Source organism: Nicotiana tabacum, chromosome 20, assembly GCF_000715075.1.
Source record: "Nicotiana tabacum cultivar K326 chromosome 20, ASM71507v2, whole genome shotgun sequence".
NCBI lineage: Eukaryota > Viridiplantae > Streptophyta > Magnoliopsida > Solanales > Solanaceae > Nicotiana > Nicotiana tabacum.
Genome location: NC_134099.1, coordinates 23703112 through 23719792, shown reverse-complemented (window position 1 = coordinate 23719792; position 16681 = coordinate 23703112).

Genomic DNA, 16681 nt, shown 5'->3' with positions numbered 1-16681 from the left:
ATATGAGATAGGATATATAGTTGATTCTTGTGAAAGCAAAGGAGCTCCAGTCGGGTGCCTCGAGCATTGACTCTTGGACATCATGGAGGAGATTACTCTTACCAGAGCTTGGATAACAGAGAATCCAGAAAAGAAAATGGTTGAGGGTACAATGAACACGAGCACAAGTCACACATTATTAAGTTTGGCAAGGTCTCCAAGGATGAATGAAGAAATTGTGGGCTTCAAGGATGTCATAGAAAAGTTAAGAGACCAACTAACGAGAGGAACCAAAGGGCCAAATGTTATCTCACTTGTTGGTATACAGGTCTAGGCAAGACGATTTTGGTCTATAGACTCTTCTCTTATAGATTAGTTGTTTCTCACTTTGACGTTCATGCATAGTGTTGTGTGTCTCAAGTATATTCACGTAAGGACTTATTATTGGAGACTCTACGAGATACTATTGGCGAGGACACTAAATGGGGAGAAAATCGTGTAGCAAAGCTTTATTCTCGAAAATATATCTCATCCTTGTTGATGACGTGTGGCAACTTAGTATGTGAGGTGATCTAATAGGCTGTTTTCAAGATCACTACTAGAATTCCCGAAAAAAGTGATAAAAAAAAAGCGACCAAAGTTGGTCTGTCACAAAAAGCAACCAAAGTTGGTCGCTACATTAGCGAAAATAATAAAATAAATATTTGAAATACATTAGCGACCAAGGTTGGTCTCTAATTTCGTCAAAATATTGACTGGACTGGTCAGACTTGCTTGGTCAAAGGTAAACTGAGATTAGCGACCAAAGATGGTCGTTAAAATGAGACCCACCTATAAAATTTTAATAATTATATTATTATTTTAAAAAAGGTATAAAATATAAATATATATAATTTAAAATTAGCGACCAATGTTGGTCGCAAAATAAAGGGTAAGAAGTTAGCGACCAACTTTGGTCGCTAAAATGAGACCCAGTTATAAAATTTTAATAATTATATATTTATATAAAAAAATTTATAAAATATAAATAAATATAATTCAAAGTTAGCGATCAAAGTTGGTCGCTAAAAGAAATGGAGACCAACTTTGGTCGCTAATCTGGGACCCAATTCAAACGTTTACCAATTATATTATTATTTTAAATATTATATAAAATATAAAAAATCTGATTTAAATTTAGCGAACCAACTTTGGTCGCTAGTGTAAATTTATGTATAATTAGCGACCAAAGTTGGTCTCTTTTCAGGTCAACAATGGTCAAAATTAAAAATCACTTTTGTATTTACTATGTAAATAATATAAATGTAAGTCGTTAATACTTTTGTAATACAAGGGATGAATAGACTAAAATATACTCTAACATGCTATATAAGCAGTTAAGTAGTACTACGAAGCGTGCGTGTGTGTCTATATATATATATATATATATATAAGAACATGAAGCGCTCGGAACATAGGGACGGGTTCTTTTAGGTATTGATATATATATATATATATATATATATATATAATATACTTACACTATACTATGCACTAAGTATCAGTGCATTAGCTTATATATATCGAATATAGCTTTTATATATATATATATATATATATATATATATATATATATATATATATATACTTACACTATACTACGCACTAAGTATCAGTGCATTAGCTTATACTATATCGAATATAGCTTATATATATACTTACACTATACTATGTACTAAGTATCAGTGCATTAGCTTATATATATCGAATATAGCTTTTATATATATATAGTTTAAGTATATATATTAGCTATATTCGATATATATAAGCTAATGCACTGTATATATATATATATATATATATATATACTTACACTATACTATGCACTAAGTATCAGTGCATTAGCTAATATTATATCGAATATAGCTTATATATATATAATATATATACTTACAATATACTATATATATATATATATATATATACTTACACTATACTACGTACTAAGTATCAGTGCATTAGCTTATATATATTCGATATGTATATAGTAGAAATTTAGGATTTTAATTCAATTTAAGCTATATATATATATATATATATATATATATATATATATATATATATATATATATATATATATATATATATATATATATATATATAGAGAGAGAGATTGTAATTTTTTTTAGAATTAGCGACCAAGATCGGTCGCTATTCTGGTCAAACGGTCAGAAAATTGCGACCAACTTTGGTCGCTATTTTGGTCAAAATAGTCAATACTTATTTTGCTACCAAAATAGCGACCAAAGTTGGTCGCTATTTGTAAAACAGGTCTCCAAAACTGGGTTTCCTCTCCCATTCTTTAAAAAAAATTCCCCAAAATCTCTCTTTTCTCTCTCACACTCAAACCCCTCCCCCCTCCGACTCCCAGCAGCAGTGGCGCCACCCCCCTCCGACTCCCAGCAGCAGCGGCGCCATCCACCGCTGGCGACCTCCATTCCCAAGGTAGGTTTCTCTCTCCTTTATTTGTTTTTTTCGAAATACACTGATTTTGTTTAATTTCTCCATGTTAGGGTTCAAAGTTATATATTATTTGTTCAACCATATTAGGATTCAAAGTTACTTTCTCTATGTTAGGGTTTAATTTCTCCATGTTAGGGTTCAAAGTTAGGTCAACCATGTTAGGGTTCAAAGTTATATATTATTTGCAATTTTTAGGGTTCTTATTAATACATTTAGTCCAAAATAAGTGATTTTACCTACTAATTTGGGGAACAAATTATTTGAAGAGAAGAAACCCTAAGAGTTGAACCTTTAGGTTTATATATTGAAATTTTAGTTTATAAATTGAAATTTTAGTTTATAAATTAAAATTTTAGGATATGACTTGAACTTTTGTGGATATGAGTTAAACCTTTAGGATATGAATTAAAATTTTGGTTTATGTGTTGGAATTTTAGTTTATAAATTGAAATTTTTAGGATATGACTTGAACGTTTGTGGATATAAGTTGAACCTTTAGGATATGAATTGAAATTTTGGTTTATGTGTTGGAATTTTAGTTTATAAATTGAAATTTTAGGATATGACTTGAAATTTTTAGGATATGACTTGAACTTTTGTGGATATAAGTTGAACCTTTAGGATATGAATTGAAATTTTGGTTTATGTATTGGAATTTTATTTTATAAATTGAAATTTTAGGATATGACTTGAACTTTTGTGGATATGAGTTGAACCTTTAGGATATGAATTGAAATTTTGGTTTATATATTGGAAAATTTAGTTTATAAATTGAAATTTTAGGATATGACTTGAACTTTTGTGGATATGAGTTGAACTTTTAGGATATGAATTGAACCTTTAGAATATGAATTGAAATTTTAGTTTATGTATTGGAATTTTAGTTTATAAATTGAAATTTTAGGATATGACTTGAACTTTTGTGGATATGAGTTGAACCTTTAGGATATGAATTGAACCTTTAGGATATGAATTGAAATTTTGGTTTATTTATTGGAATTTTAGTTTATAAATTGAAATTTTAGGATATGACTTGAAATTTTTAGGATATGACTTGAACTTTTGTGGATATAAGTTAACCTTTAGGATATGAATTGAAATTTTGGTTTATGTATTAGAATTTTAGATTATAAATTGAAATTTTAGGATATGACTTGAAATTTTGTGGATATGAGTTGAATCTTTAGGATATGAATTGAAATTTTGGTTTATGTATTGGAATTTTAGTTTATAAATTAAAATTTTAGGATATGACTTGAACTTTTGTGGATATGAGTTGAACCTTTAAGATATGAATTGAACCTTTAGGATATGAATTGAAATTTTGGTTTATGTATTGGAATTTTAGTTTATAAATTGAAATTTTAGGATATGACTTGAACTTTTATGGATATTAGTTGAACCTTTAGGATATGAATTGAACCTTTAGGATATGAATTGAAATTTTGGTTTATGTATTGGAATTTTAGTTTATAAATTGAAATTTTAGGATATGACTTGAATTTTTGTGGATATGAGTTGAACCTTTAGAATATGAATTGAAATTTTGGTTTATGTATTGGAATTTTAGTTTATAAATTGAAATTTTAGGATATGTGTGACGACCCGACCCGTCGTCTCATAGGTTACCACTCCGTTTTTCCCATTCTCAGCTTCTTTATGCTTTATTATCCGTATCTTATGTGATCGAGTTGGTTTGGAGTGGTTTTGATAAGAAATAAGACACTTAGTCTCTTTTAAGAAGGTTTAAGTTGGAAAAGTCAATCGGACATTGACTTATGAGTTAGAGGGCTCGGATGTGAATTCTGACGGTTTGGTTAGCTCCGGGAGGTGATTTGTGACTTAGGAGTGTGATCGGAAGTGGTTTTGGAGGTCGATGTAGAATTAGGCTTGAATTGGCGAAGTCAGTATTTTGGCGAATTCCGGTTGATAGGTGAGATTTTGATCCGAGAGTCGGAATGGAATTCTGAGAGTTGTTGTAGCTTCGTTATGTCATTTCTAATGTGTGTGCAAAAATTTCAGGTTATTCGGACATCATTTGGTCGGGTTTTTGATCGAAAGTGTATTTCGGAAGTTTTTGGAAACTTAGGCTTGAATTCGATGAGTTTTGGGTAATTTGATATTGTTTGAGGTGTTTTGATGATTGGAATAGGTTTGAATGATGTTATGAGTTATGTTGGCATGTTTGGTCAGGGTTCCATGAGGCTCGGATATGTTTTGGAAGAGTTTTTGGAAGATTTTGGCGTTTTGATTATGAGCATGTAATGATCCAAAGGTCCATTTTTAGTTCTAAAGATTGCAATTTGATTTTGACACTTCTGGAATTTTTATAATGAATTATAGGAGTGATCTGGAAAGTTTGGTCTAATTTCATCAAGTCGCGATTGGGTTTTTGACGCGAAACATAAGTTAATTGTTTAACGAGCAAAATGGGTATTGAACTGAGCAAATGAGCTCCGAATTGAGTTTCGACTGAAGGGCTATATTCGTAGCATTATTTGTGACTCATAGGAACATGAATCATCGAATTCCGAGGTCCCAGGCCCGACAAATGAATTTTTGAGTAAAAATTGCTTTCTGAAAATATTTAAGGAAAATGGAAATGAAATTTGATTAGAAAGTGATGGTATCGGGCCCGTATTTTGGTTCCGGCGCCCAGTACATGTCTTATATATGGTTTAAGCACTTTTTGTAAAGTTTTGTTGAAAATGGACGTCGTTTGACGTGTTTCGGACTTAAAATGGAAAATTTGATGTTTTATGAAATTTGAAGGAATTCTTGGATTTTAAAGCTTAATTCGTGGTATATGACGTTATTTTGGCGATTTGATTGCACGGTCAAGTTCGTATTATATTTTGGGACATGTTGATATAATTGGTTAAGGTCCCGAGGGCCTCGGCTGGATTTCGGAAGGTTAACGGAATGGAAATCGGATATAAGGATTGCTGGAATTTTCTGCTGCAGAAGCTGTCTTGGACAGCAACTGTGCAATCGTGGAGCCTATATCTGAAGCTTATATCTCAAAATACATAAGGAATCTGTAAATTTACAAAACATGAAAGTTGTCGCCCTTGCATCATAGTTTCGAGAAAGCTAAACCATTAATTAATCCGACATTTATACAGAAAGTTATAATCGATTGAATAAGGGTTGGTAAAGCTATTCTGAAATTTTCCAGAAATGTTTGGTTCGAGGGGGCTACTTTGGAAACTTATACCTAGAAATCCATAAGGAATCTGAAAATATGCAAAACATGAAAGTTGTAGCTCTTGCATTCTAGTTTCCAGAAAGTTAAACCATTCATCATTCCAATATTTGTACAGAAAGGTATGACAGATTTAGTGAAGGCTGGGACTGCCTTTTTTTTTGGCTGGAAATAAGTGCAAGTCACATTTCATAGATGCGACTTGCCTGGAAAACAGCTTATATTCGGGAATTAGCCATTTTTATTCATTTGTGACGATTATAGAGCTTGGGAAAAGCGATTTTCAACAGATTTTTCAAGGGAAACATTTGGGGTAAGTGTTCTATATCCGAAAGTGATTATATTTCATAAATACATGGTTATATTCATCGTTTAATTCGGATTTAAATGGAAGAAATTGGAATTTTTGCAAAACTTTTCAAAAATGAAAAATTAAGATTTGGAGGTCGAGTTGTTGTCGGAATTTGATAATTTTGGTATGGTTGAACTCGTTTCGGAATGGGTTGTCAGATTTTATGAGTTTCGCCGGATTCCGAGACGTGGGCCCCACGGGCGAATTTTGAGTGTAATTTCGAATTTTTTATGGAAAATGTAGAATTCCATATGGAATTAATTACTATAATTTTTATTAACTGAATCGAATTGTTATGGCTAGATTCGAGGCATGCAGAGGTCAATAAGGGGCAAAGGCATCGCGAGCTAGAGAATTAGCCGGTTCGAGGTGAGTAATTGATATAAATGATGTCCTAAGGGTTTGAAACCCCGAAATTTCACATCGTAACGCTATATTGAGGTGACTTGCACGCCGGATAACGGGCGTGAGGTAGAGCACCGTTGGGGATTGTGACTTGGTCCGTCCCGAGAGATGTTTTTACCGTGTTTTCTACTTGAACTAAATTGAGAATCATCCTTACTTGGATTTAATTGTTACATTTGGGCTTCTTGCCAATTATTTGAATCCTTCAGGGATTGATATCACTGCTTTCGTATATTTTACATATCATTTGACCTCAGTCCAAGGTTTTAAATACTGTTTTGCAAACTCAGCCATCTTTCTAAGATTTGAAAACTTAAATGATATTTCTAAATGATATTTCGGGCTGAGAACTACTGTTTTACAAATGCCCAAGGGGCTTATGATGATTTCTGGACTGAGCATGGATCGGGCTGCGCGCCGCAGCAGTGTTATATTGATATTGAGGCCGAGAGCCTGGTTGATTACATTGATATTAAGGCCGAGAGCCTGGTTGATTACATTGATATTGAGGCTGAGAGCCTGGGTGATTATACTGAGATTGATATGAGGCCGAGGGCCTAGATTTGATGCCACGAGATGGCTTGATATTGCGTTTAGGTTGTAGGAGCCCCTCCGGAGTCTGTACACACCCCCAGTGAGCGCCGTCGACGATAAATAAATGGATGGCTCGGGCTGCACGCCGTAGTGGGTACTAGAGTGTACCATCATATGCATTGAATTGCACTCATGCATTTGTTTTTATCTATTATACCTGTCTCAGTATTTGGTACTCTGACTTAATTGACTTGTTGCTTCACTATTTGTTGTTTTAAACTGCCAGTTATAGTTTACTTTGTATTTTTCCATGATTTCTTATTCTCAACCTTTATTTATGTTTATTACTCACTGGGTCGGAGTACTCACATTACTCCATGCACCTTGCGTGCAGATCTAGGTACACCACAGGCTAAGTGAGGAATTGTTTAGCTGAGCGGGCATTATCCGGGAGTATTGAGGTAGCTGCATGGCGTTCGCAGCCTTGATCTCTCCCCTCTATCTCTATCTTTTATTCCGTATTTTTCCTAGACAGACTTGTAATAGGTGGATATTCTGTATTAGAGGCTCATATTCGTGACACCAGATTCTGTTGGGCTATGGTGTGGTATTTTAATTGAACTTCCGCAAATTTTATTATTAATTATACACTTGAATGAAATGACTTAGTAAATTCTCTATGATATTTATCTATAATCTGAATAAGAATTTGGGATAATGTTGTTGAATGGTCGGGCTTGCCTAGCAGTGTGTTGGGCGCCATCATGACCGGGGTTGGGGTCGTGACAATATGACTTGAACATTTGTGGATATGAGTTGAACCTTTAGGATGTGAATTGAACTTTAAGGATATGAATTGAAATTTTGGTTTATGTCTTGGAATTTTAGTTTATAAATTGAAATTTTAGGATATGATTTGAACTTTTGTGGATATGAGTTGAACCTTTAGGATATGAATTGAAATTTTGGTTTATATATTGAAATTTTAGTTTATAAATTGAAATTTTAAGATATGACTTGAACTTTTGTGGATATGAGTTGAACCTTTAGGATATGAATTGAAATTTTGGTTTATATATTGGAATTTTAGTTTATAAATTAAAATTTTAGGATATGACATGAACTTTTGTGGATATGAGTTGAACCTTTAGGATATGAATTGAAATTTTGGTTTATGTATTGGAATTTTAGATTATATATTGAAATTTTAGGATATTACTTGAACTTTTGTGGATATGAGTTGAACCTTTAGGATATGAATTGAAATATTGGTTTATATATTGGAATTTTAGGATATGACTTGAACTTTTGTGGATATGAGTTGAACCTTTAGGACATGAGTTGAACCTTTAGGATATGAATTGAACCTTTAGGATATGAATTGAAATTTTGGTTTATGTATTAGAATTTTAGATTGCGGGAGGATTTTGTAGAAGGGGTTGATGACTTTATTAGACATGCAATGGAACTTCTACCAAGAATAACTAAGACACGGTACTCGGTAGAGTGCGCCTTTAATTGTTCTTCTCATTAGCGACAATGATGATGAGAAGGCAATGGCATGTGTTTCAAATAGTGATGGTGTAGGTAGGAATTTAACATATCCTATGTAGATAAAAGAGGTTATGGAGGAATTCTCTATTTCATTTTCCAAGAGGAAAAGAAGTTTAATTGAGAGTGACAAGGTTGATGGTAATGGAATATTTTCCGTTGGTTGTGGCAGTTCCCATAAAACGGGGATCATAAGACTCTATGATGACAAAGACGAAAGGAAATTTTATTCTCAACTTTCTTCCAAGTCTGATCCGTACAAGCTTAATGGGATTTGTGATATTTCTTCGGATTCAGACAATGATTTGACTGACAAAAGTATGAAAATGCTAATAAAAAGAATTAAAGGTAAAATATTTTTCTTGGTAGAGAAGGATGTTTCACGTTCATGCAGAGTTCAGCATCCTTCTCTACCAAGAAAAATATTTTACCTTTAATTCTTTTTATTAGCATTTTCATACTTTTGTCAGTCAAATCATTGTCTGAATCCGAAGAAATATCACAAATCCCATTAAGCTTGTACGGATCAGACTTGGAAGAAAGTTGAGAATAAAATTTCCTTTCGTCTTTGTCATCATAGAGTCTTATGATCCCCGTTTTATGGGAACTGCCACAACCAACGGAAAATATTCCATTACCATCAACCTTGTCACTCTCAATTAAACTTTTTTTCCTCTTGGAAAATGAAGTAGAGAATTCCTCCATAACCTCTTTTATCTACATAGGATATGTTAAATTCCTACCTACACCATCACTATTTGAAACACATGCAATTGCCTTCTCATCATCATTGTCACTAGTGAGAACAACAATTGATCAAAGACACACCCTGTCAGGTACTGTATCCAAGTTATTCTCTGTATCCAAGTTCATCCCGAGTAATAGCACCACGAGGATAATCACCAAAGCCACCAGACAGCTTTATGATGCCAATGAAGCAAGATGAGCTATTCAATGAAACTCGTATTGTAAAGAAGAAGAAAGAGACTGGTTCAGAAAGGTGCGAGGATTCTGAAACTCTTAGTGTTAGTTCTATTGAACTTTATACTTTGTTGCTTTTAATTGTTGTTGTTGTTGTTGGCATAAAATGCCTGTTTAGGATTTTTGGTAAGCTGGCAGGTGGTGTAGCTGCCAAAACAGGCAGTTTCTGCCAAAAATATACCAAGAAAAGCGACCAATTTTGGTCTCTAGTTGGTCGCTTTTCACTTAAAAAAAATAATTTTCTAGCCAATAACGACCAACCTTGGTCGCTATTTAATCCAGATTTCTCAAAAGCGACCAATTTTGGTCGCTATTCCATTTTTAAAAAATAATTTCTGGAAATATGGCGACCAAAGTTGGTCGCTTATAATTAAAAAAAATTTAATTCTTGCAGTTGGCGACCAATTTTGGTCGCTCATTTTAAAAAAAATTATAAAAATTAATAATAAAGTGACCAACTTTGGTCTCTATTTTCCAGATTTTAAAATATAATATTTTTTTTCAGCCCAAAGTTGGTCGCGTTTTTATGATTAATAATAAATAAATAAATAACGTAATTTACATGTGGAGACCAACGTTGGTCGCCAAATTTATATATTTAAAATAATTTAGCGACCGACGTTGGTCGCTACGTTCTTTACAGGAATATTTGGTCCCTAAGGTAAAGGGACTAGCTTAATATCGACCAGCCCATTTTGATCGCTATTTGGCCAATAAGCGATCAACTTCGGTCGCTTTTTGTGGTTGTTTTTTTTCGAATTTCTAGTAGTGGATGCCAATAATGAAAGTAGAATCATTCTTACAATACGGAATCATGAAGTTGCCAATTATGCTAGATTTCAAAGTGATCCTCTTCTGCTACGCATGTTTAACGATGATGAAAGTTGGAAGTTACTGGAAAAAAAAATTAGGTAAGAAAGGTGCCTTCGCCTCTCCTAATAAATATTGGGCAACAAATTGTAAAAAAGTGTGGTCAGCTGCCTCTTTCAGATGCTTTGGTGACTGATATTTTGGCAAATATTGAGAACAAGAAAATTTTGGAAAAAGTGGCCAACAATCTAGGCACCCACATTCATAATGACTTTTGGGGCATAATAATACATAGTTATTGTCACGACCCATTTTCTAAACAAGCCGAGACCGGCACTCGATCACTGAACCTGATCGAGTGAACCATCTCTGCTTATTCAATCTATTATAGCTCCACACTTTATATGCAACAAAGCAATACTCTAACCAAATACTCTTGATTAATTGAAATATTTAAATAAATCAACTCCAAAACTTTATTCATTGTAACTACTGAATTATTGCTAAGTTATTATAAAATAACATATGAATCTCAACCCAATTACTATGTCTATGAAGCCTCTACTGATAAACTGACGCACTGCTCAGGACATGAGATTTCCTGGTCAGTTCTCTAGATAAACAAAGAAATAGCTAAATGAAAATGACTCTAAGAATACTCCACGAACAAAAGCGGAGCTCACCAATATCACTGGAAGGGAAGGAAGTCCTAACTCGTAACCTGTTCGCCTGCAAATCCGGTTCCTACGTTGTACCGCAGACCAACGTAGGTTCCCAAAACAGAACGTCAGTACCATCCATTGTACTCAGTGAGTCTCAACAACAGGAGGAGAAACTTTAATAACATATACATTACGAGAAAATGTTCTAAATGCATGTAAAACATAAAGCTTATAAGAATAATTCTAAAATAGTTGCATAATAGCAATTTAAGAATATTCTAAAAGAAATTCTTTTCTTTTTCTTTCTTTACAAAAAAATTACTTCACTTTATACTTTGGGAGTTCCAACTATCCTGACTTAATTCTGTCTCAGTCACCGTGTGATCGGCACGGGTTCGATCCCAACCTGATCGAATAGGTCCAATCCACGAGGTGCCACTCGCTTCATGGTTCTCAGCGCTCATGTATCATACCTTAGCATGGCTAAGTAAATTCTCAGCAATGAGACCCTCGGCTCATGTGCTCCATACTTTGGCACAAGTAGTTTCAGGAAGCCAACGCCTTGGTCAGGACCCTCGGCCTGGACGATGACCCCTTCTCAGAATAACGGATACTCCCCAAAAATCTTTTCTTTCTAAAACTTCTTCCTTGTGACTTTTTCAAGTCTAAATCTTTTCTTTATAGAACATTATATACATGCTCATATTGGTGCCCTTAAATGTAAAACATGGCATAAGAATGAAATAAACATATAAAAATATTTCTAAAGGCTCTTTCTTCTTCATAATCTTCAACATGAAAATAGCATATAAGAATTACACGAAAATCTGAAAATTTAAGAACATATAGCATAATAGATCATCTAAACTTTTGCTAGAACAATTCTAAATTAATGGGTACTCACTCGCTCTAATTAAATAAATATAAACACTTTTGAGCAATTCATCAAACACCTTGTATGCGTGCTTTTGTGAGTTAAACCACTTTAGTAAAAGGTTATATCAACTCACCTCAATACTCCTTGGGCCAATACGTAGACTCCAGTCAAATTTATACCCGTCAAATAATCGTTTCTACAACAATCAGTGTATTTTAATCAATTTTAAAGTACTACACCTAAATAAGAAATCTATTGTTGATATAGAGGGAGAAGGGAATTAACTATTCTACTCTTACCTATTACTACTGTAGGGTAATTGACAATAGGGGATTTTACATACCTGAGTTCAAGAATAAGTGAGTTATGAAGAACCCTAGGATTTTTTTTGCTGCAATATCTGTCCGCCTCTGTTCCTACCCCCGCGTATGTGTATGTGTTTTTTTTTTGTGTTCTGCGCCTCTTTATTTCCTTGTTTGTTAGAAATAGGCTTCTTGCCTTTCTGAATGAGAATTACGCTCATTCTTATTCCAAGGCTTTAAGCCTTTTGTATTTTTTTTTTAATTATTTTATTTGCTTTCAACCTACTTTTTTTTTCTTTTGTGACTTAACTACTAATTAATGATACCCACCTTTAATACTTAACAATATTAAAATTATTAACATTTTCATAATTGTATATCCAATTATTTAAGTGTGTGTGTGTGTGTATCTTGAAACTTTTATAAATTTAAGGAGTGTTAAAATCTTCCTCTCTTAAAAACATTCGTCCTCGAATGTTGCTAGGACCTTATTCGTGCGCTAACAATCATTCCTTAAGTCCTTGAACCTCTTAAATTTTCTTAGCACTACTCACTCTTGCAAGGGATTCAAAATTTTGGCTGACTCCCTAAAAATTTTAAAATTTCCGGCAGAGTTTCCCTTGTAAATTGGACTATCCAAAAAAATATCCCTGTCACAAATACCACAACTACACCAACAACAACCAAATATACCATAACAGGCCATTCATAGGCACCATACGCAGCTCATAAATTAATAACTCACACTCCGGCTAGGAGGTACCACGATAACTAACAAGAATCTAAAGCACAACAACTCTAGCATAAGTAAATCACTTTAATAAATTAAATATACTATGGCATAAACTAAATTACTAAAACAACTAAGTATAATCTAAGAAGGACATAAACACTTGCTAACTTGTATTAATAAATGAAATATAAATGTCAAGTCAAACCTAGGTTCACATACCTTGTTACTCAAATAAATAAGGATACTTCTTCCTCATATCTTCCTCGACCTCCCACGTAGCTTCTTTTGAATCATGATTACTCCACAAAACTTTTACCGATGCTAATTCTTTTGTTCTTAACTTTCTTACTTGCCTATCGAGAATTTCTATAGGTACCTCTTCATAAGTCAGACCTTCCTTAATTTCTATGGTATCGACAAGTATTATATGCGACTCATCATGGATGTACTTTCTAAGCATAGACACATGAACGACAGGATTAACAGAGGACAACTCAACGGGTAGCGCTAGCTTATAAGCCACGTTTCCTTTCTTTTCTAGAATTTCATAAGGTCCGATAAATCTAGGCCTAAGTTTCCCTTTCTTACCAAACCTCATAACTCCTTTCATTGGTGAAACTTTCAGAAACACCTTATCACCAACCATGAACTCTAACTCACGATGCCTCTTGTCAAAATAAGACTTTTGACGACTCTGTGCCGCTTTAAGAGCTGAACTTTCTCCAAGGCCTCACAAACAAACTCTGGACAAATCAATGGCACCTCTGCTGGTTCAAACCAACCCACCAGAGACCTACATCTCCGCCCATACAATGCTTCATAAGGAGCCATACCAATGCTGGCCTGGTAGCTGTTATTGTAAGAAAATTCTATAAGTGGCAAATGATCATCCAAATTACCTCCAAAATCTATAACACACGCACGCATCATATCTTCGAGAGTCTGAATGGTCCTTGCTGCCTGGCCATCGGTCTGTGGATGAAAAGCGGTGCTTAAATTGACCTTGGTACCTAATCTTTTCTGAAATGCCTGCCAAAATTTGTCGTGAACTGAGGGCCTCTGTCAGATATGATTGAAACTGGAGTACCATGCAATCGGACTATTTCTTTTATGTACAACCGCACATACTGCTCTGCGGAGTCTGTCGTCTTTACTGGTAGGAAATGCGCGAACTTTGTCAGTCGGTCTACAATAACCCAAATTGAATCATGTTTACGGTATGTGCGAGGTAGACCTACTACGAAATCCATATTAATCATCTCCCACTTCCACTGTGGTATCTCTATATCTTGAGCTAGGCCACCAGGCCTCTGATGCTCGGCTTTGACTTGCTGACAATTTAAACATTTAGCCACATGATCTGCTACTTGTTTCTTCATGCCTTTCCACCAATACAACTCTTTCAAATCTAGATACATTTTGGTAGCACCTGGGTGGATAGAGTATCTCGAACTGTGAGCCTCCTCCATTTTGGCCTTCCTAAAACCATCTACATCAGGCACACATAACCGATCATTCAACTTCAAAACTCCGTCACTTCCTAGAGTGAAAGCAGTGATTTCTTTGCTTCTGACTCCTTCTTTTAATTTCACTAAGTACGGATTTTCGTCTTCCTTATCCTTAACATGCGCAACAAGGGAGGATTGCGCTAAGGCATAAGTAGTTATGTCTCCTTCTTCGGTCTCATCCAATCTAATTCCATCATTTGCTAGTTTTTGAATTTCTCGACCCAAAGATCGCCTTTGTACTGCAAGATGGGCCAAGACACCCATTGACTTCCTACTAAGTGCATCTGCTACCACATTAGCTTTGCCCGGGTGATAAAGGATATTGATGTCATAATCCTTCAATAGCTCGAGCCACCTTCTCTGTCTCAAATTTAGTTCTTTTTGCTTGAAAATGTACTGGAGGCTTTTGTGATCTGTAAACACTTCAGAATGCTCGCCATAAAGGTAGTATCGCCATATTTTTAATGCAAACACCACTGCTGCAAGCTCCAAGTCGTGTGTGGGGTAGTTCTTTTAATGATTCTTTAACTGCCTGGAAGCATAAGCAATAACTTTTCCATGTTGCATAAGAACACAACCAAGGCCCACTCTGGAGGCATCACAATACACTGTGAACCCACCCGAACCTGTTGGCAAGGTTAGCACAGGTGCAGTGGTCAACCTCTTCTTTAACTCTTGAAAACTCTGCTCACAAGCGTCTGACCATTGGAACTTAACTGCTTTCTGAGTCAACTTAGTTAATGGAGCTGCAAGTGAGGAAAACCCCTCTACAAACCTTCTATAGTAGCCAGCTAACCCCAAGAAACTCCTGATTTCGGTTGGCGTTGTCGGCCTGGGCCAGTTCTTGACTGCTTCTGTCTTCTGAGGGTCTACTTTTATTCCTTCACTAGATACCACGTGGCCTAAGAAAGCTACTGACTGCAACCAGAACTCACATTTTGAAAACTTGGCATAAAGCTCATTCTCCTTCAAGGTCTGCAAGGCTATTCTAAGGTGTTCTGCATGTTCTTCCTTGCTCTTAGAGTATACCAAAATATCGTCTATAAACACGATAATAAAGGTATCCAAGAATGGCTTGAAAACTCTGTTCATGAGGTCCATGAATGCAGCTGGAGCATTTGTCAACCCGAAGGACATTACTAGAAATTCATAGTGCCCGTAGCGAGTTCTAAAGGCTGTTTTAGATATATCCTCCTTTCTGATTCTCAACTGATGGTATCCCGACCTCAAGTCAATTTTTGAAAAGTACTTTGCACCCTGAAGTTGATCAAATAAATCATCAATTCTTGGCAGTGGGTACTTGTTCTTAATGGTAACTTTATTCAACTGCCGATAGTCGACACACATTCTGAGAGACCCATCTTTCTTTTTGACAAACAGGACCGGGGCACCCCACGGTGAAACACTCGGCCTGATGAAGCCCTTGTCAAGAAGGTCTTTCAACTGTTCTCTCAACTCATTAAGTTCTGCTGGAGCCATCCTATAGGGAGGTATAGATATGGGCTGAGTGCCTGGCATGAGATCAATGCCGAAGTCTATGATTCTTTCGGGAGGAAGTCCGGGAAGGTCATCTGGGAAAACTTCTGGAAATTCTCTAACAATTGGCACTGACTGAAGAGCTGGTGGTTCTGATTCTGGATTAATAATGTGAGCCAAATAGGCGAGACACCCCTTACCGATCATTCGTTGTGCCTTAAGATAAGAAATAAACTTACCTACAAGCGATGCTGAACTACCCTTCCACTCTAAGACTTATTCATTTGGAAATTGGAACCTGACTATCTTGGCATGACAATCTAATATGGAATAGCAGGAAGACAACCAATCCATACCCACGATCACATCAAAATCCACCATTTCTAACTCTATGAGATCAGCTTTGGTGTTGCGACCATGGACTGAAACTGTACAGCCTCTATAGACTCTGGTGACTTTCACTGACTCGCCAACTGGAGTAGATACTAGGAATGGCTCACTAAGTTTTTCAGGCTCTAGTCCGAGGTTAATTGCAAAGTATGGAGTCACATATGAAAATGTTGAACCTGGATCCATTATGGCATAAGCATTATGTGAGCAGACTAAAAGTATACCTGTAATAACTTCTGCAGATGCCTCTGCACTCTGACGATCAAGTGTAGCAAATAAACGGGGTTGTCCCCCTCCCTGAGTAACTCGGTCTGCACCTCTGCTTGCTCCATGCCCGGACTGATTATGAGAACCACGAGTCTGAGGTGGTGCAACTGCAGTAGCTGAGGAACTAGAAGGACGAGTTGATCCACC